The sequence below is a fragment of the Haliotis cracherodii genome, unplaced genomic scaffold (genome assembly GCF_022045235.1).
Source record: "Haliotis cracherodii isolate W230 unplaced genomic scaffold, xgHalCrac1.p SCAF_16, whole genome shotgun sequence".
NCBI lineage: Eukaryota > Metazoa > Mollusca > Gastropoda > Lepetellida > Haliotidae > Haliotis > Haliotis cracherodii.
This window is the reverse complement of record NW_027266271.1, coordinates 14,851,809-14,873,207: the sequence shown is the minus strand read 5'-3', so window position 1 is coordinate 14,873,207 and position 21,399 is coordinate 14,851,809. Positions and strand designations below refer to the sequence as shown.

The 21,399-nt window shown below is 39.6% G+C and overlaps 1 protein-coding gene across 8 annotated transcripts in view; it reads left to right on the top strand.

Moving 5' to 3' along the window:
• Nucleotides 1–21,399, top strand: part of LOC139463861 (poly(rC)-binding protein 3-like) — a 348,995-nt gene that overhangs the window by 85,701 nt on the left and 241,895 nt on the right. For all 8 annotated transcript variants that reach the window (XM_071245245.1, XM_071245243.1, XM_071245246.1 and 5 more), the window contains exon 3: nucleotides 16,932–16,964. The gene's annotated coding sequence lies outside the window, so the exon portion shown is untranslated. The remainder of the gene's footprint in view (nucleotides 1–16,931; nucleotides 16,965–21,399) is intronic.

Sequence of the window (21,399 nt, the reverse complement as noted above, 5' to 3'; positions counted from 1 at the left end):
AGTATTTTAGAAAATTCCACTGTTTGTTGATCATTTTTGTCAGTCAAGATTTTCCTTGATCCTTGAAACCACCTCTGTGGCCTAGTGGATAGAACATCTGCCCACAAAGCTCAAGACTGGTGGTTTGATCCTCAGCCTCGCCATATCAAAAGATGTTAAAGTATGTAAAAACATGTTAGAAGCACTTGTTGACTCGGAGTGAGTGAGTATGGTTTTACGTTGCTTTTAGCAATATTTCAGCAATATCACGTTGGGGGACACCAGAAATGGGCTTCACACAATGTACCCATGTCGGGAATCGAACCTGGGTCTTTGGTGTGGCGAGCGAACACTTTAACCACTAGGCTACCCGACTGCTCTTGTTGACTCGGAGTCAATATACTGTGTTTGAGTAGGGTATCAATGTGAAATTGCGGTATTAGTCTGGACTAATTCACATGCACACACACACATGTACATTGCTAAACAAGTACAATAATCTTGAACATAGCTGCCAGCCATCCCTCTTCACGTTCATCTCCATTCCATTGGCACTTAAATCAGAATATAACTAAAATATCTAAGCTTTCTTGGCATTTTAAAATCCTTTACACCTATTTGTCCATGACAACAATAAAGTACTAATAACACTTTGAAGTTCAAAACACCAATAGAACACCAAAAACAATTAAGAATACTCTCTTTAATTCACACCACAATTCTTCACTGTAGCTATTGGACATACTGTTTTGAAATATTCAGTTATAGTATATACCATCTTTTGTCTAGTTATGTAAAGTTTTCAAAAGAAAATCGTAAAGGCCACCATTGTATCACAGAGAAATTGTGAATATTGACTGAGCAAATAGTGAAGGAAGCACCCATAATATCGAAATATGTTGTTAATAAGTAAACAACACACGATTTATCAGTTTAAGCCTTTAATTGTGTAAACATCTATCTAATATGTTTCCCTTTTAATATCATTGATTTTCTATGAAATTATGGCAGACTGGTTAATGTGAATCTTTTAGGAAATTTGAAGGTGAGCTTCAGTGTCTATGCTAAATTTTGGTTCTCATCTAGAACCAGTTGCATCAGTAAAACATCAGTAGACGAACAATGTTTTATCTCTAATTCAAGGGAAGAGTGCACATTCAGACTCTTGGTAGCACACCCGATGTTCGATGAATTTATCGCTTCAAAGAAATTGGGGTATCATGGTGTGGCTTTAGAAAGTAATGATTCACCCTATTTTGGTGTGAGTAACAATTTGTACAATGAGTCAAGTCTTGTATCATGAAGCCATCTGTTGATGTAATATGTAAGGTATGAACAAGATTATTTTTTGCACTCATCCCATTAATAGTTACATTGTCTCAAGTTTTAAGTGTTAGGTATTGCACTATGTTTGATGTCATGACATTGCTATGAAGAATTATATCATGGAATGGTATGGTATCACTATTATAGGGTTTTACAGAATGCAAAATGTTACATCCTATACATGCACAATTTGAGAATAGGTGCAATGTACATTGCTACTCCTGGGTGACAAAGGAAAGTGTGGCTGTCTGAATCATTGAAACTAATAAATATTGTAGAAGGTATTTGACACATTACTGACATTTCTATTCTAGTAAGAAATACATTTAGTGTGTTCAGAGGTCAGTGGTTGATATTCTTCAGTCTGACATCAAAATCCTCAACTATGATAGGCTTATGGTTTCTGAGCATGTCCATTGATATGGCAAGTCCTGGAAATCAGTGGCGAGTCTGAAACCCCCAGGGTACTACGTTCATGCATTGGACCCCCAAAATTAACCTCAAAATCCCTTGCTATTCAGCTTTAGGTTACTCAGCATTTCAAATTATATGACCTCAAGAAAGTCCTGGAAATCAGTGGCTAGCCCTGACCCCAAGGGTACCATGTTCATGCATTGGACCCCCAAATTAACCTAGTCAGCTTTAGGCTACTGAGCATGTCCAATTATATGGCATCAGGAAAGTCCTGGAAATCAGTGGCCAGTCCTGACCCCCATGTCCATGCCTTTGACACACACACACACACACACACACACACACACACACACACACACACACACACACACCCCACTTCATAAGTTATACCTGAGAGTCATTTGTAGTTGAAAAAAATTAGACCCAGGTAACACTTTGCTGTCAGAACAAGATGTGTCTGAAATGGACAAGTCGAAATTTGAAGTAAGAATAAGTCCTTGTGGCCCCAGGCTGACTAAGAGGATTGCTGGTCGCAAGATGTGATCTGGTTAAGTTTACATCATTTGCTCTGAGGGGCAGTCGGGTAGCCTAGTGGTTAAAGCGTTCACTCGTCACGCCGTCACGGGTTCGATTCCCGACAAGGGTACAATATGTGAAGCCCATTTCTGGTGCCCCCCGCCGTGATATTGCTGGTATAGTGTGAAAGCGGCGTAAAACCATACTCACTCACTCACTCACTCATTTGCTCTGATGACATGGACATGCTCATGCTATCAACCTCTGGTTTGCCTGGGCCAGACTTTCTTATTTACAGGCTACAGTGATATGGCTCATCTGTTGTTGACTCACACGATCACCATCACTGACGCTCTCATTGACTGAAAGTTTCACTGAGGCAGTGACGGTTTAATTTATAATGGTCCTCTCTACATGCTCCTTGAAGGAAGGAATGTTTTATTAAATGGAGTGGCAATATAATTATAGCTTATCAAGCCACATTGATTACATTTATTGACTAAGACATCAGAGTAGGTGATAATTCTGGAACAGAAACCAATAAGTCATGAAAGATGTAGATGAACAGTTGTAGAAAAAGGCTCTACTGGGCATAATTGAATGAAACACATTTTTACAACGTGTAAGGTGATTATAGTTATTTAAAAATGGAAATCTAAAAATGTTTTAAATGAAGAAAGGCTAAGGCCCCAGTCCCTTGTAATTGTGTTGATGTCATGGAGAAAAATCAATGCCACCCTACTTAGCTGGTTAAATATGGCAATTATCAAGACATGAATTGCCAATTTGTGTCTTAGGGTGAAAAAATGGTATTCTGCAGGCTGTGATTTTTTTCAGTAGAACTCTGCAAGTCATTTTGCAACTTGCAAATTCTTTTAATTTCTTACTGTTTTTGAACAGCAATTCCGGTTGTTCTGTGAAGGTTATCTAATATGATTTCATGAGATGCTCCTGCAGATGCAGGTTTTGACAACATTGAGAGATCTTTGGGAAAAATACAGGTCTTGGAAATTCAGCCCTTTGGTGGGACTGATTGACAGTAGCAAGTCTTGACAGTATTAAATCTTATACTGCTGGCGCCAAACAAAACTTTTTTTTAAAGTTCTTTTATGCTTTGTAACCTTCAGAAGCTCCATAGAATCAATAACTAGAATTATATTTGGAATATGTTCTTATCACACGTTTTTGTGATTAAAATTCTTATTAAATATTTTAGCCCAATGTCACTTTGCATAAAATGTTAAAATGGCAAACGACATGCCATATATTGACATGGAAATCGTGTGGTTCTGAAATACTTTTGCAAAAGGCTCTAAAGGTTGCTTGAGCTAGTGACTTTTTGGTATGCCAGGATTCTGTGATTGTAATCTGTGTTTTGTCAACACCGCTCCATAAGTTTCAACAAAATTATAAATATCTAGGACCTGCAGAACTATGAAAATTCCTCTAACATTAATATACTGTGATATAGCTGACCGCCTCCGTGGTCTAGTTGTAGAGCGTCCGCCCAGAGAGCGGAAGGTCCGGGTTCGATCCCCAGCCGCGTCATGCCAAAAGAAATTAAAAGATGGTACCTGTTGTTACCCTGTCTGGCGCACAGCATAAGGGGCTAGCTGCTCGGCTCGGAGTCAGTATACTGTGTCTGAGTAGGGTATTTATGTTAAACTGCGGCATGGTATCTCAGTGATCTAGCGCTGTGAATTGGCAGCAGTCCAGACAAGTACAAGCAGCCCCCACCCACACACAAACATGTGCATTCAAGTTGCTATATAATGCAATGATCTTGGACGGGATGTTAAACCCTATTTCACCTCACCTCACCTCACCTCACCTCACCTCACCTCACCTCACCTGTGATTACAGCTGAAATACTGTTGGAAATACCAAGTATACATTTCAGTAAATAGTAACCAACATGATGCTGTCCTTGCAAACTTTCAGTTCAGTTTTGAGTGTTTTTACATACATGTATTAGGGGGCATGGGTAGCCCAGCAATTTGCTGTGCAGAGTTGCATTCCTTGGGCATGCAAGAAACCTATGATTGTTAGTTCGAATCCTGGTTCGCCCCGATTACGTTTCCATACCCGTACTTGTTCACCAAACACCAATTCACCAAAGTGGTAAATGTCTCAGACTTGCATCACTTTGGGCTTTCCTCCCACATTAAGCTGACATGCCATGATGTAACTGGAATACTGTTAAAAGAGGTGTTAAACCAAACTCATTCACTCACTCACTAACTTTTACATATTACTATAGTTTATCTGTTCCTAGACTTTTTTTGTTTTTGTTTGTTTGTTTGTTTGTTGTTTAATGCCAAAAGGATACAATGGTGATTGGTATGTCACAATGGCTGCATATTATGAGAAGGTTAGTGAGTGACTTTTGCTTAGTGCCACATCAGCAATCTTGCCACTCTTTGCGGCGATGCTCATAATGATAAGGCTTTTGATGGTTTTTGTAATTCACTTTGTGTCAGATGAAATAATTTTAACGTCGCATTCAATATTCTTGCACTTCTTTTGTGACGTGCATGCAGTATGTGTAGGTAATTGTACAAGTAAGACAATTGCAGGTTATTTGGTGCTAGCCTACTAAGATGCCCTGCCAGTTTATCAAGGACGCTCCACTCAGACACAGTATCCGAGGCGACCTGTTCTTGTTTTAATGCCAAGTGCCAGTCAGGGCAGCATCTTTTAATGTCTTTTGGTATGATGCTGCCACGGATCAAACCAACGGCGTTCGCTCTACGGGCATACTTTCGACAGAGGCGGTCTTCACTGAGATGAAAGTGTAGTAGTGCTGACTAAGACATTAACATAAGGCCCTACTAATTATGGGATTAAAAATGTTTGAAATAAAAATTAATTCACTGTGCAAGTCGTCAAGAATTTAGTAAGGCAGGGGTGGCCTAGCCGTCCAAGGCGCCACAGTTCACTCTGCAGAGTTGTGTCTTTCAGTCTAGGTATCTGTGATCATGGGCTCCTCTGATTAAAATCACTGGATTGTCAACGCTGTCACTTTTCGTTAAGCTAACAGGAAGTATACTGTGAACAAAAACTATACAAAATAGGAATGTTGATATATATCTCGAGGGTGCCAAAGTTTTTATTATGATGTGTGCTCTGGAGTTTGATCGCCAAGTCTGATGTTACATTTTAAATGTTTCTTGCATTTAGACAATTCTTTTCATGCCCAAAAGGGTGTTCTTATCTGGGGTAAGAAATGTTTCTCATGAAGGCAATAACTTGTATCATATTGGAAGAATTATTTGTGAGGCCTATTTTTGTACGTTTGAAAAGTCTTCTTCTTGTGTTCATTGTTCATGTATACCGTAGTTTCTTGTATATAATGCACACTTCAGTACAGTGTCACAAGAATGTCACTAGACGTGATGAATTACAATTTCAGCTGTTTTTCTTGTTATGCTTGGTGTTGTTTTGTTTGCAGAAATAAGCATCATGCTATTTCCTTCTCTGGTAAAGTAAGCCGGAAATGGCACCCTGCTGTACACACATTTAAGTATATTGATGGGTATGTTTGAACAGAAACCAATGATGTTTTGAATAAATCCAAAAAATATATTACAAACATCAAGGCGAGATATACAATGAACACCTTTCATGGCCAGATAGTGTAACAACAGCACTAACTTGCTTACATCAGTACCGACTTGTGATATGTAATGTCTTCGCAGTGGGGAAATACGGTTGGAACAAAAACAGAATTTATGATACTCCAGTAGAAACCACCAAAAACAGTTTTCTTAACAGTAAGATGTATTTTGCTGAAGCCTTTAAGACCATTTAGTGGATAATCATATTCTTTCAGCTTTCAGAGCCACCAATGCTGATAATGTGATATGTTTACAGCTTATTTTAGCACTATCTCCCATGATTAGTCAGCAAGAACTATCATCACAGGTGAACTGGTGTCTTACTTTACAGGAGAACCATGGATGTCAAGAACATTTGGAGAAGTTCAGGGAATTATCTAGACCTGCTCACAGGCTGATATTTTCAGCTCCAAGTAAAAATTCCGAAATTGGAATAAAAAGATTTCCTCTTTATTTTGTAACAGTATTATAAGTAATGTTGTGGCTTTTGCAGACGTGACTTGTGTTTCACTGATAACAGGCCCAATAAATAAGAAGAGGATTTAATCTTTAGTTCCAATTTTTGCATTGAATGAAAAATTTAAATACCCCTGAATTTAAGAAACTAAGAACAAAAGTATGTTTATTTCTCCATTTTAAGTGCCAATGGTGCTTTGTTTGGAATTAAGAAATAAACGACTTGTGGTTGTTGTGTTTCATAAAATAAAACACTGCAGGGAGAAAAAAACATTAGGGACATAGCCCGTGTGGTTTATTCTCCCTGCAGTGTTTTATTGTACGATAAACAACCACGAGTTATCTGATATGAGATAACAACATTATGTACAGCCTCTTAAAGGATGTTGATAAAATGTACAAGCTTTAAAAATATTTACCCAAATTTTAATCATGATAACTCCCTGATACCGTCTGACCTCGGAAATGTCTGAGAAGTTCATTTTTACGAACAGGTGGGTTAAGTTTGGTATTTTCCACATATTCTCACAATCTTCACATCAACTATCTGTACTGTTTCTCCTAATACCAATTGTCATATCTCTCCCACATTTGGATGCGATCATTCAGCCACTGTGTTTATCTGTGTAGACCTTTCCCATGTTTGGGGAACAACTTGCCAGATTCTTCCCTCTCAAAACTAACGTTGTCAAATATATGACATCAGCAAGTTGTGAGCTCATATGTGAATTTCCAGAAATGACGTCATGATAGAACAATGTTTCATTGAGAAATCAACCACCCTTCGTTCTTCATCGTGTAGCTATCTTATATTCATAGATAAATCTCCGCAGTTTCTGTAAGCTGGACATAGGGAAGGGATGTTTAGCTCACTAGGGCGAAGCTCTGAATTTATCACATTCTTATTGTGTTTCCATCCATCTGTTGGATATTTACTGGAATGAAATGGAAATGAAAAGAAATCAAATTGTAAATAAGTAAATATATTATGTTAATGCCAGAGAATAACCAGTCCTGATTATCTGCCAAACAGATACCATTGGGTGGCTGAAACATTTGTCTGATTTAAAACAACACAGTGAAACACACATATTTGTTCATGCCAGTGAACTTAATAATGTAAACTATGTTTATAAGAACACGCTTATAACGAACTGACCGATATAACAAAGTTAATTTTTAGTCCCAGCCATTGGTTGTACATTTGCTGTAAATATGCTTATAACGAACTATGGTTATAATGGACTAAAATTAGTGGTCCCTTTGAGTTGGTTATAACCTTAGTTTACTGTATCAGGAAGACTTCTTTGTGCTGTGGGAGGAACACCACCCCCACCCAAAATGTTATGCATTGAACAAGGTCCTACTTTCACGAGTTCAAAATGTTGCCAGAAGGTCCATTACCATATCCTCAACTCCACCAATCAACAAACCCTTTAACCTTTGGACACAGTTCAAGTATAATTCTTGGTGATAGTAGGGGGCATGGGTGGCCCAGTCGTCTAAGGTGCCGCAATTCGCTGTGCAGTATTGCGTCCCTTGGGCACGCCAGAAACATATGATTGTGGGTTCGAATCCCAATATCGCCCCAGTTATGTTTCTAGATTTGCCAGCACCATACTCGTGCTCATGGGTTTCACCAAAGTGGTAAACATCCGAGACCTGCATCACTTGGGGCTTTCCTCCCACATTAAACTGACATGCTGTTATATAACTGGAATACTGTTAAAAGAGGCATTAAACCTAACTCACTCACACTCACTCACTTGGTGATTGTTAGTAGTTCGTAGAATTTCAGTATCTTGTTAAGATTGTTAAGATTATTCTGAGATGGAGATGGACGTCCGACACATGTCGTGTAGACAGTGTTCATTTTGAAGCAATGTGGCAATTTCGGGTCCACTTTACACTGCATTGCCATAGTCTATTGCCACTTTTTCCTGTAATTTTAGTATTTGCTTCTCTGGACGTGCACAGATCATTGGTAAATTGTGTCTGATAGCTTGAACACGCCACGTAAATGCCATATGCGATCTTCATCTTGCAACAATACAGGCAATTTGTTTGTCATGGCGGCATGACAAGTATTGCAAGTCCTTGGATGAAGGTATTTGTCTCAATTAGAAGCGTGAAGGTGGACAAATGTCAAAGGTCAATACTGGTCCCCTTTGATCATGTATAGTTAGTAGAGGAAGTCATCAGATCATTGATCCTGTCACGTCTACAACCAAGGAGGATGCTGTCAACCTTGCATGCATAATCTTGTAGCGTAGTAACCGATGCCGCCTTGTAGGACCCAGAGGGGATGATATCGCTGAGACATCAGTCGGCAGTAAAAGACCTCATGTTTCTTGTATTTCGATTGGAGCAACTTGATTTGGTGATGCAACCGTTATTTATCTCATGGCATATGAGAGTAAATGTCAACTTGAAGTCATGGTTGGCAATGTTGTTTTATCAGAGTTGTTGCCGCACTCAGCAATACTCAGCAATACACATGTGTGTGGTCTGTAACCAGACAATCCAGTGATTGACACAGTGAGCATCAAAGGGAATGACTAGAAATCCAATCAATATATGCTACTCAAAAGAAGTGAAGGACAACCCAATTCTTTCATATTACAGTTGTTATTCTGTCATGCCATGACAGTCATGCATCATAAATGACTGAGTCAACTGTACCCCCTTGGCACAGAGTTGCATAAATCAATTCATTAGATGATTAGATTTAGACAGTTGCATGCTGTTTTACTTCCACTATACAGCATCCAAGCTCCAATATCACGTCTTGCATAAACGAATTGTAACAAACTTGTTTTTAGATTAAATACCTTTTCATATACGTCTATATAATAAATGGCAGAGTTTTTCAGTCTCTTAAAGAACAAATTAGATAAATTCATTGTGTGATGAAAATTGTGTCTGACATGATGTGAAAAACAGCTAAATGACCAGACAAGAGCATCATAAATGGTAAATTATCCATATACGGAATCCCCATCTGCGGTAACATGACAGGTGAGATATCCCATGTTAGACTGGTATGGATTTCCCATTGTCTGGTTTCCACCAACTTCACAGGAGTTATGTATGGCTATGACCAAAGGATACAGGGTAACCTTTGTCTTGTGAGATGTAGCCGAGTGGAAGAAGTCTCTTTTCCTCCACTTTCTTCTTTCATCCAGATCCTGTGCATATGAAGTGATATTTGTGATAATGTTTCAGGCTTGGGTTGATAGGGGCTATCGTTTGATCATGTAGGCGTCTTTGTTGACACATGTAAACCTCGCTTGAATTAGTTTTCTGTCTTGTCGGATCAAAGAAATATGTGTGCTGTTATTGAGATGTCTGCACATCTTCCTATCGAAATAGGAAAGCACCTTTCAGTCATTGAAATGTCAGATTATTCCTGGAGTAAAGTTAATAAGCATTGTAAAACACTCTCGAGTGTTGTTAGGACTTCTCGGTGCAGCACAACTCATGACAAGGATCCTGCTGCTGATTTTGATGCTGCTCAATACCAGGGATTAGTCATTAGATGATCAGACTGTGATGTTCTTTGTTCAGTACTACAAACTGCTTCTGTATATCTGTTGAGACAATCGTAAACTGACTCATGAGGAGATGGCTCTTCATCACTTTAATGTCATGTTTAATAATGTGAATATCTATAATGTGCCAAATCCACACCCTAAGGCTTACTAAAAGCACTACATTATTACCCAGTGTATCCTGTGTGCTCTCGATTTTCATTCTCAGCTCCTTTGGGAGTATACATTCCAAGCTGCTTGTGAGGTGCTCGGTTAACAGTCACATTACATGTCTTCCTACCCGGTACCCATTAAATGCTGGCTGCACAGTAGCACATTTCAAACAAAGTCCCTTGCCTGAGGATACAACAATGGGAATTGGAAGAATGGCTTCAAGATTGTATTTGATGTCCATCGCGATGTATGTAGAAAAACGTTTCATTAATTACTGGTGGTGTTTTTGGTCATTCTAACTAAACAGCTTCTTGCTTTCTCTAGTATTATTTATAAGAAGGCTCTTTTTGAAACCTAATAAAAAAATCAATAAATTTAAAAAAAACATCATGTGTTTATTGCTTAAGTTTCTTTGAGGTTTAGATAGTTATTTTGTTTATGTGCATACCAGAGCCTTTATATGCATTTAAAAGAAATATTGCCGTTTCGTTGAAAATTCAAATTCAGATTCAGATTCTTTAGATATATGGTTATTGCAACATTCCTTCCTAACAATTAAACTGGGCTACTTTCTTCAGATCGGATGCAACAGACCTTGTACTTATCATCTGCCATTCCCCGGAGACCTGTATACCTCCTCAGTGGAGTACAATCAAATGTTCCTCAAACACAATAAACTGTCATTCATGAAAAAATATTTGCATCTTCTTCAAAGGCAAGTCCTTCTGAGAAGTAACCTTATCATGGTACAGTCGTTCATTATTGACAAGAAGTGGTCTGCAAGAAGATGTGTGCACGGGCCATCTGCATGGTCTGTTCTTCACGGTCCTACTGTCATAACCACAGATAGTATTCATAATTACCCCCGGGATATAAACATTATATCTCCCCGGTTACTATGCAGTCAAACAAGGCAATATGTAAATCATGATTTCCTTCAGGTCATGCTCTTCCATTTCCAGAAGTCCTAATCAACTATCAAGAATCGTGTCTTATCTGTCCCATGGGACTTTCGTGTTCAATCATTAACTGCCTTGAAGTTCTTTCAAGGGTTGTGTGGAGAAAGTTTCGCTGCATTATTAAATCAGTGCTAAGTACAGTGTAAACAATGTGGTTGGAAAGAAAGCCTAAACTCTGTGGAATCACTTGGTTTTGAAATGGTTGTAAACTGCATGTCATGATGCTGTGATAGGTCTGCAGAAATAAGCTTTGAGTTAGTGCATTGGGTTTTAATGCTGATTTGAACAATATTTCAGTCAATAATCATTGCGTGTCAGCTTTATGTGGGAACAAGTCCCGAAGTGTGCTGGTCTTAGAAGTTTGATTTTGGTAAAAACCTATGGGCACGGTATGGTGCTGAGAAAACTAGAATCCAAATCAGGATGAACCAGGATTTGAGTACCATTAGAACAAGCAGCAGCTCGTCCTGACAGTTTCAGCTGAAGCACTTCCATTACGTCATACATCTACCCCAAGAGAGCTAGCTGCCATGTTTAATTGGCACTGTTCAAACCAACCAGTTAGCCTACATCTTCTTTCACCATCACTTTGGTGAAATCCATGAACATGGATGTGGTGCTTACGAGCCAAGGATCAGATGGACTTCGAACCCATGGCTAGGGGACACAACTCTGTATGGCAAATAGAGGTGCTTTTGAAGATGGAACCAACCACGCCCCTAACCTTTTAGAATAAAACACGACATGGGAACCAATTTATCTGCTAAGTTGCCATTGTTGTCATAGAACATTGTCTGGAAGATAGTTCTGAAATTTATTACACTCTTGTGGCAAGAAACTTTACACAGTGCTGTCTCAAGTAGGGGTTAGGGTACTTCAACTTTGAAAATCTACATTACTGTCAGTGTCTCGGAGCAGTTGTGAAACGAAAACTGGCGCTAAATAAATGAATTATGTAATATACATACAAATACACCTATTATGAACGTTTCAACTTGTCTCATTTTTTACTGTAGTGGACATGATCAATTGGTGCCAGACTGATATCACATATTGTAGCTTTACAGTGCCTCCAGTCATTGAGGGAATCAATACAGGAATAAAACTTCTCTTGAATGTCCTTTACAATGGCATGAGAGAAATATCAATCGACCCTGAGATGGGTCTGTCTCGTATTCCCCCCCTATAGTCAGACGAGCCACCAAGAGATAAATGGTGCCTTTGACAGTAATGTTTGGTTCAGTGTTAACCCTCCCCTCTCTTGTCTGCAGTGCTTGAGTGTGGTGTCTATTGCATGTCTCTGCACTAAAACATTCTTAAAGGTCCGTGATTATGTTTGTGTATTATTATCATCAACATAATTATTATGATGATCACAGGGTTAATTGATGAAAGGGTTAGTTATATGTAATGGTAATGTCCTGATGAAGTCCTGGGTTCAATCCTACCTTGATGTGAAATAGTAGAAGCACATCTGTGGTTTCACCTCATCTCTTCATCTTGTCCCAATTCTTTTTTGTAAGATTGAAAGAGTGGTATGGCAATCTTGTGGTTAAAGTATTTGCTTGTCAGGCCGAATGGCCGGGGTCAGTTCTCATTTCTGGTGCCCAACCCCTGCCATGATATTCATGGAATGTTGCCAAGACTGCCATAATACTTACTTACCATTATGGCAGTAAGTGGTGTATTTTCAAGTATAATACACCATACTTGAGCAAATCTTGAAAAATTTGACAAAAACTGTATTGTTTAAGAGGGAAAGATTGTAAGCCCAGTGTACAGTGACCCGAATCTCTAGTGGCGCCCTCCTGATGCTCTTCTACATGAATGGGGCTTATAACGAAATGACGTATATAACAAACTTTTTTGTCCCGACTATTTGCTAGGTTATGCTGTATATATGCTTATAACAAACTGCGGTTATAACGAACTAAAATTAGTGGTCCCGTTGAGTTCGTTATAACTGTAGTTTACTGCATATTGATGTATACAGGTCCATGTCAGTGCTTGCCGCACTCTGGCCTGTCTAGTGCATGTAGAAATAAGCACAACGCCCACTGCACATCACTGCTGACTGTCCTGACCCCCTCTTGCCAGTAAGTCCGTGCTAGATATAATTAAATACTTGACTAAAAACCTGCTCTCCAGGATGTGTCGTTACACATGCAATGCTAGTCCTATAATCCTTATGTACAAGGCAGTGGACATATAATCGAACGGGGGAAGTAGTTCACTCAGTGAATTTTCCCTTGCCAGCCTTAGTAAATATGGACCATTCACTAGAATCAGATCCAGGATCACGTTTGGATCAGAGGATGATGCAGGGATGTGACCCTCTTTTTTTGCCCCCCTTGGATGATTTGACATTAAAAGTGTTATGGGAGTATGTAATATGGAAAAACTGGTGAACATCTGTGACCTGTGTTGTGTGGGCCCTGCTCTGACAACAAGCTGACATGCAGTGTTATTACTGAATACTATTCAAAGAGGTTTGAAGTCTTTGTTCATTTCTTGTTTCTCCTCACTTAGCTACATAACTACGGCCTGGAAATAATCAAGTCTGGACCAGACAGTGATTGATATTGTGAGCAACGATCTATGCTTTTGGGGTACGATGTCACTTAATCAACCAAGTCACTGAGTCTGATCACCAGTTACATTTGGTTGCCTCTTACGACCAGAACAGGTTGCTTGAGACCTGTATTCTAATCGGAATCCCCACTGGGTCCAGTGGTCCTTTATGATTATGTGGTGAAGTGAAATGGGGTTTAATGTCGCGTCCAAGATTATTGCACTTATATAGCGACGTGCATGCACGTGTGTGTTTGTGTCGCTGCTTGTACTAGTCCGGACTGATTTATTGTGCTAGCACACTGAGATACCATGCCGCAGTTTAACATGAATACCCCACTCAGTCACAGTATACTGACTCCCAGCCGACCAGTCCTTGTTTTAAGCCCATTAATGCCGAGCACCAGACAGGGTAACAACAAGTACCATCTTTCAACGTCTTTTGGTATGACGAGGCCGGGGATTGAAACCCGTACCTTCCGCTATCCGGGCAGACCCTTTATGATTAAGTGTGGACAAGACAAATAGTGAATGAAAGCATGCAAGAGCATCAAAACAACCCGCGACGTTGAGGTGCGATGACACGTCTCATTAGTTGTCTCTTATCACGCTGCATAGGGACCTTTTCTTCTCAATGCCAATGGGTTACTTAAAGGGAAAGATGAAAACCACATTGATTTTATAAAAAAAGCAAACACTTTGTGTTTTGATCAGGAGGTGTTGATTCCATCCAGCAAGATTTTAATGGCTCTAAAGGGTTATTGATGGGATTCAAACACATTTTTTCTGATCCAAAATATTGAGTGAGGGTTTTCATGCTGCTATGAGCAAAATATTCCAGCAATATCAATTTGAAGGGTAGGGGCATTGGAAATTATCTACTCACACACTCACACACTTGCTCACTCACTCACAAACCTTGGAATGAACCGGGATTCGAATCAACAATCAAAGGTTTTTGGCGTACCAAAGGGACACAACTCTGCACAGAGTTCAAATAGTAATGACAGTGGCAAACTAAGATTTCTTACAGTCTTACTTTCTTGACACATCAGATCTTGATTAAGTAAAAACCAAGTTTTCCCAACTTCATGAACGAGTTCCATTATGACAGGACAGATCTCAGGGCCAGTGAAATAAGGGTCTTGTTTCTTGAGATCAAACATTTTTGATTTGTAAAAGTCATATATGTCCAGTCAAGGCTAATTGAATTCTGTGGAACTTTGCAGCGCAACCACTGATCACTTATGTTATTTTACATTTGGATGTTATGTATCCAAAACTGAAGTTTTTATCATAATGGCTTGTAACTGAGAACGATTATGACCACAGAATGTTTTGAATCCATAAAAAACAAGATTGCGCTGTATATCACCTGAACTCGTATTAATCCGACTTTTTTTCCTTTGAAGTGTTCCAGTGTATAAGATAGAGATTCCATTAGGCAATCTTTTAATTTCTCGCTCCCCACAGATTCACACTCATCGATATCGCCTATGACAATAATCGTTATGGTCGGATTCTGTGGTGAATGGATACCATTTATCAGGGACAGGAGATGAGAGATTGGGGCTCCCCTGTTGAATCCTACAGATTAAACTGTGTAGAAACAATTTCTCTCCTGCTGGCAACACTGACAGAGATCTATGGCGGCAGGAGAAGAATGGTTGGGTGGGGAATAATATCCATCGTATCTCCTTATTACCCTGTTGCCATCCACTTGGACCCCAATTGCCGATAATAGTCAGATAAGTGCTGGATTTTGAACACATGTGGTTCTAGCATTTTTTCAGTAAGTTGAAATATCACTTTTGTGAATAGATAAGTGGTCGTTCCCACGTTGTAGATCCGGGGTGGAAGGTGTCTCCAGCATCAATTGCTGGTCGTAAGAGATGACTAAATTGGGAACTTATGGGGATTCTGGGTTAAAGATTATCTCTTGAAGACTGTTTTGTGGTAAGAGGTGACTTTTTGGATCGGGTGGTCAGGTTTGTTTGTTTGTTATTTAATGCCGCTCTCAGCATTTTCCAGCTATATGACGGCGGTCTGTAAATAATCAAGACTGGATCAGATAATCCAGTGATTGACATCATGACATGGATGATGGCATGCCATCCTAACTGGATCACTGTTCATAGTATGAATCACCAGACTTTATGGTCCAGACTCGATTGTTTATATGCTGGCACCATAGTGCTGTAATATTGCTGAGTGCAGTGTTAAACAATAAATAAACACGAATGAACATGCACACACGCACTCACACACACATTAATGGACACAAGTTGAAGACATTGACAGTCTGATATTGTGGGATGGGACATGCCTTCAGGACTGAGTTTCTACATTCTGTAGCTCACCTGCATGATAATCAACCAGTGTTTGAAATAAGACAAATTGCCAGGATGCCATCAGAACGCACAGACTTTAGAAGCTGCAGGAACTGACTACAATCTTCAGTCCCTCATTTAAGAAACTGCAGCTTACTGTGATAACTATGTTGACATATAATTTACTGCAGGCCATGAGGACCTACACATATTTGAAACTACGGGCCTGCCAAGAGATCGACCTGCCATGGGTCTAAAGGCAGATGCTTATTTTGAACACTGTTATCAACCAGTGGAGTAAAAATGTCTTTAAATACTTCAGTGTCATGCAGCTAGCAAGGCAGTGTCTGTCAGATGTCCGGTCTCTTGTACATGTCTTCAAATAGAATCTAACCTAGTTTGAGACAAAATCACTAAAATCAATGTCATACCTGTAAAATTCCTTACAATACATAACCTCTATCACATCATAGCCCTATTTCCTTCTTTTTGGCTGTCCTCACACTTTAAATTCTTTTCTTTTGTTTTTCAACAAATGATCCTATACACTGCTGTCTATGTAATCATTCTTGAGGGAGATAGTATTCTCCTGCCAACACTTAAGTCAATGTCGTACCTGTATTTTGCTGCAGGTTTATTTGATTAAAGGGAGACTAGCTCTGGCCAGTGGGCAGTACTAGCAATGTGATTTAAGGAATCCAAACCTACTTTTTAGTGTGTAAATGTAAATTTTGTTATTTATATCGATTTAGCAGTTTATGATTATCCTAATAATACCGAGACAGTGTCAAATTTGACACCGGGCCATCACAAGTTGCAATGTCTAGATGATGATCAAAGATGCCCCCATGATGATGGAGCATGGTCTGCCTCAAGTACATGTAGTTTTGACATTTGCAAATATTTTTCCACAATATGATTCACAATAATACACTGTTTTGAAACGGAAGATCTGAATGTAATTTTATGTATAATTAAGATTGTTGTATTTGTTTGATTTTTCTTGCATCTTGAAATAGGTTCCATGTTTGTATTTTGACATTGCTGTTTCTTCTTCAGATTTTGGATGATAGAAGTCACATCATAGATTATGTAAGTACACCAATATTTGTTGTCAGTTATGCTTTATAACTCTGTCTTTCCACGGGGGGCACAGGGGGCCCAGTCGTCTAAGGCGCCGCGATTCGCTGTGCAGAGTTGTGTCCCTTGGGCATACTAGAAACCTATGATTGTGGGTTCGAATCCCGGTTCGCCCCAATTATGTTTCTAGGTTTGTCAGCACCATACCCGTGCTCGTGGGTTTCACCGAAGTAGTAAACGTCTGAGACCTGCATCACTTGGGGCTTTCCTCCCACATTAAGCTGACACGCCGTGATATAACTGGAATAATGTTAAAAGCGGCGTTGAACCCAACTCTCACTCACTCACTCACTCACTCACTCACTCACTGTTTTTCCACGGTTGCTGTCGTTGGTAAAGCACAGTGAGCACACAGGGCACTCCAGAATATCAAATACATGAAACTCAGAAATTAATGTCTGTTTTTGGAATTGGGGGCACAATAAGTACGCCAGAGTTGTCATGTGAGGTGACTAATGAAGATTGGGTGATTAATCTAGCTGCTTTGTATGTCATTCATGGCACCCTGATTGTGTGGGTTCTGCCTGGATTAGATAATGGCTGTTGTGTTTGGTTAGTTTAAATATTACTGACTGCATTAATCAACATGCACTCACTTAGGTTTGATGTGATGGGATGCTGAAGATCCGGGTTCGATTCCCCTGGGTACAGTATGTGAGCCCATTGCCTGTGTCTCCCGCTGTGATATTGCTAAAAATTGCAAAAACCATACTCACTCCCTCACACTTTTGGGGCAGGGGGGTAGCCAAGTGGTTAAAGCATTCGCTCGTCACACCAAAGTCCTGGGTTTGATTCCCCATGGGCACAATGTGTGAAGCCCATTTCCGGTGTTCCCAGCTGTGATATTGCTAGAATTCGCTCATCACGCAGAAGACCTGGGTTCGATTCCCCATTGGCACAATGTGTGAAGCCAATTTTTGGTGTCTCCCGATGTGATATTGCTGGAACATTGCTAAAAGCGGTGTGAAACCATATTCGCTCACTCTTGACTGTTCAGGGACCAAGTATCTAACATTTCATGTTAGGGCCTGGAATTTGTGTCATCAAAATCTTGTCTCTGAAAGGAGGAGCTGAACAGGTTTTAGCTCACCTTACTTAATATCAATTAAGATCATGTTGTGGCACGGTGTTTGTTTTCATTTTAGCCCATTGATTAGTTTGTATCATTGTTAAATAGGATAAGCAGCATGTATCGGTACAGACAGCGGAATTTTAGTGTGAATGATAATGGCGGTAAGAAAATTCAGGGTTGATCAAAGAATCATGGCTGGCACTCAATTTCAATGTTGCAGAAATGTAGTATTTGTTTCTTTCTGGAATCTATTCTTTTGAACCTATTTTGCTTTAAATCAGTATTGATCTTTGTCAGCATAATAGGATTGAAGTTGCATGAATTAGTTCTTTAATTCAGGTGAGCTACAGGGCCTTGTGGCTCTATACTTCTTTTACATGCAGCATGTCCGGCAAGCTATTTATGTTGGTTTTTGTAAAAGCTGAAGCAAAATGACTTTTTTCGAGTATTTTCAGGAAAAATCCCAGGCCAACCTAGGACTATCAAATAGCAAGAGTGTCTATAAGTCACCGTCAAAATACTGTCATAATAATATGAGCAAGGATGTGTATAAATACCACCCAACTTTTAATAGGAATATTCCTGTGATTCCCTTATGAACTGATTACTTATGAAATATCTGTTTCCCTATGAAAAGTTGAGTAGTATATGAAGAATAGACCATCGATAGACTCAGTGGTGATGTTACACGTCTTGCTATTGAGCAATATGAAATGTAAATATATCCTGGTTTCATATCCTTCAAGAAGTTGAATGTTTTCTCACTCCAATCATTTACAGCTTTTCCAATAATGATTATCTTATAGATGTTATCAGTTTTAATCAGTTGCGGCAATACATCATGTATTGTAAACCCTGACATGAAAGAATATTGAAAGGGACCCAGATAAGAATCAGCAAGGAAGATTGTGAAAAGCAAATTTGTCTTTCTTTTTCTGAGGTACATCAATAACTGTGAAAAAAGCATTGCGACTGAAGAGAGCAATCAGTAGCAACTAAGTGTGTCAGTAACGCTACATCACTGTTGACTAATTCCTCTCATCAACGGATCACCCGTGATCGGCAAATCGGGATTGGCTAAAGGAACAGCCTTGTGCCAGCATGGCCTCGTTGGACTAATAGGAAGGCTGTTTTTCATGCGGTTCAAGTTTGTCAGTTTGCGGAGTCGAGAGGGGCATAGAAATGCTGCATCTCTCCTTAAGCTTCATTTAACAACGAATGTGGTGTTAGCGAGTTGACATTTGTGTGGGATTTTGAAAATGACAGAATAATTCTTGTGATCTTTGGGTCTAATGTTTCACTTTAAATGTACTGCTTGACATAATTGCTCTTTTCTATTAGAAAAATGGTAGACCCATTATGAAAGACATGTCTGGATGTTTCGTTTGAAGGGAAGTGGAATCTGAAATGCTCTATCCAGTGGAGGAGATGACAAAATTGCGTTTGCACTTATGTAGGAGATGTTTGCCGTAGTCTGGGGAATATCTGCCATGATTTAGATAATCTGGGTTGCTACAAGATAGGGAATTCCTATTAAACACAAACAGGCAAAGATACATATTTTCTTAAGACATTAGAGAGGACCGCCTCCTTGGTCTAGTGGTAGAGTATCCGCCAGGAGAGCAGAAGGTCGGGGTTCGATCCCTGGCTGTGTCATACCCAAATAAATTAAAACATGGTACTTCTTGTTACCCTGTCTGGCGCTCGACATAAAGAGTCTAAAACAAGGACTGGTCGACACGGAGTCAAGATACTGTGTCTGGGGTATTCATGTTAGATTGCGACATGGTATCTCTGTTTGTCAGCACCTGTTCCTTTGCACTGTGATCGTGGGTTGGAATCCTGGTTTGCCCCGATGTGCTCTTGGGTTTCACCAAAGTGGTCAACATCTTAGACCTGCTTCACTTCAGGCTTTCCACCCATATTAAACTGACACGCCATGGTACAAATGGAAGACTGTTCATTAAACCCAGCACACACAATCTCAAGGCATTATACTGTGATATACTGTAAATCTGGAAATTAATGCGTCTCCAAATTAACACGACTGCTGACCCGTAGCCGATAAATGCGACTCAATATCAATGCGACTCCACTCACCCCATCCCCAATGGAATGATACATATCCTTACCTTAATCCAATCAAACAGAGCACTTTTGTAAAAACAACAGTGTTTTCCTAAAAACAACACACAGTTTTTTTTGTTTACTCTGTTGACTGGCATTAATGCAATTCAGAGGCAATAAAATAATTGAATCAACAACAGTTCACTGATTGGTATGTGGAGAAGGTGTCAACAAGCTTGACACGAGTGGGTAGCAGCAGTGATAACTCACCGGATGCCCATTGTGTAATTCCTATTCTTTGAATGACACTGTTTTTACTTGTTACAACTGCTGCTAAAAAAAATTCTTTTTGTGTTTATATTCAAGCTGGTATTTCTGCCATCCAAAGTGCGCAGTGAGGCCATCTTATTGTTGATAGTCATTTGGAGACATAAATGGAAAGTTAATTAATGCATGCAAAGACCACTCGCATTTTTCGCATTTAATTCATGCGTTAATTTCAAGATATATAGTAAGTAGCCATAGTGGGATAATACTTCCATGGTGATTTCTAGACTGTTACCGACCACCTCCGTGGTCTAGTGGTAGAGCGTCCGCCCGGAGAGCGGAAGGTCCGGAGTTCGATCCCCAGCCACGTCATACCACATACCACACACACACACACACACGTCGCTATATAAGTGCAATAACCTTGGACGTGACGTTAAACCCCATTTCACCTCACCTCACCTCTAGTTTCTTACCATCACGATTGCATCTTGCTCATTTTCATTAAAGTACTGATTAACCTGTACAAATGTACCAAGCCCACTTCAGGAATACAATGTCATGTCTTCAAACAGAATTGAAGTTTTGAAAGATATGTTGTCACCATAAAGATACTTTCAAAGGGAATTGACTATCAATAAGATCATGACATGTTTGTATTCTAAAATGATAGAATATCCTTGATCACTAGTTGCCACTTAGTAACTGAGCAGTCCAACAGGTTTCACAGTAATTACAATATTAGTCAATTCTTTTTGTTGTTATGAGCAAGTTGTCAGTCATTTTACATAGGATGATCTGGCCAGACCTTGTCTCTTCTTTGTTGTTGTGGGAAGTGGCCGCTGCCTGCTATGATTGCTGAGGAATAATGATGAACATTTTATGAGTACTTCTAGCTGAGGTGATTAAGCACATTGATGTCTGACTAACAGACTTTCAAATCTCTTCTGTGACCTGGCTGGAATGCCTGTAGTCTGTCTC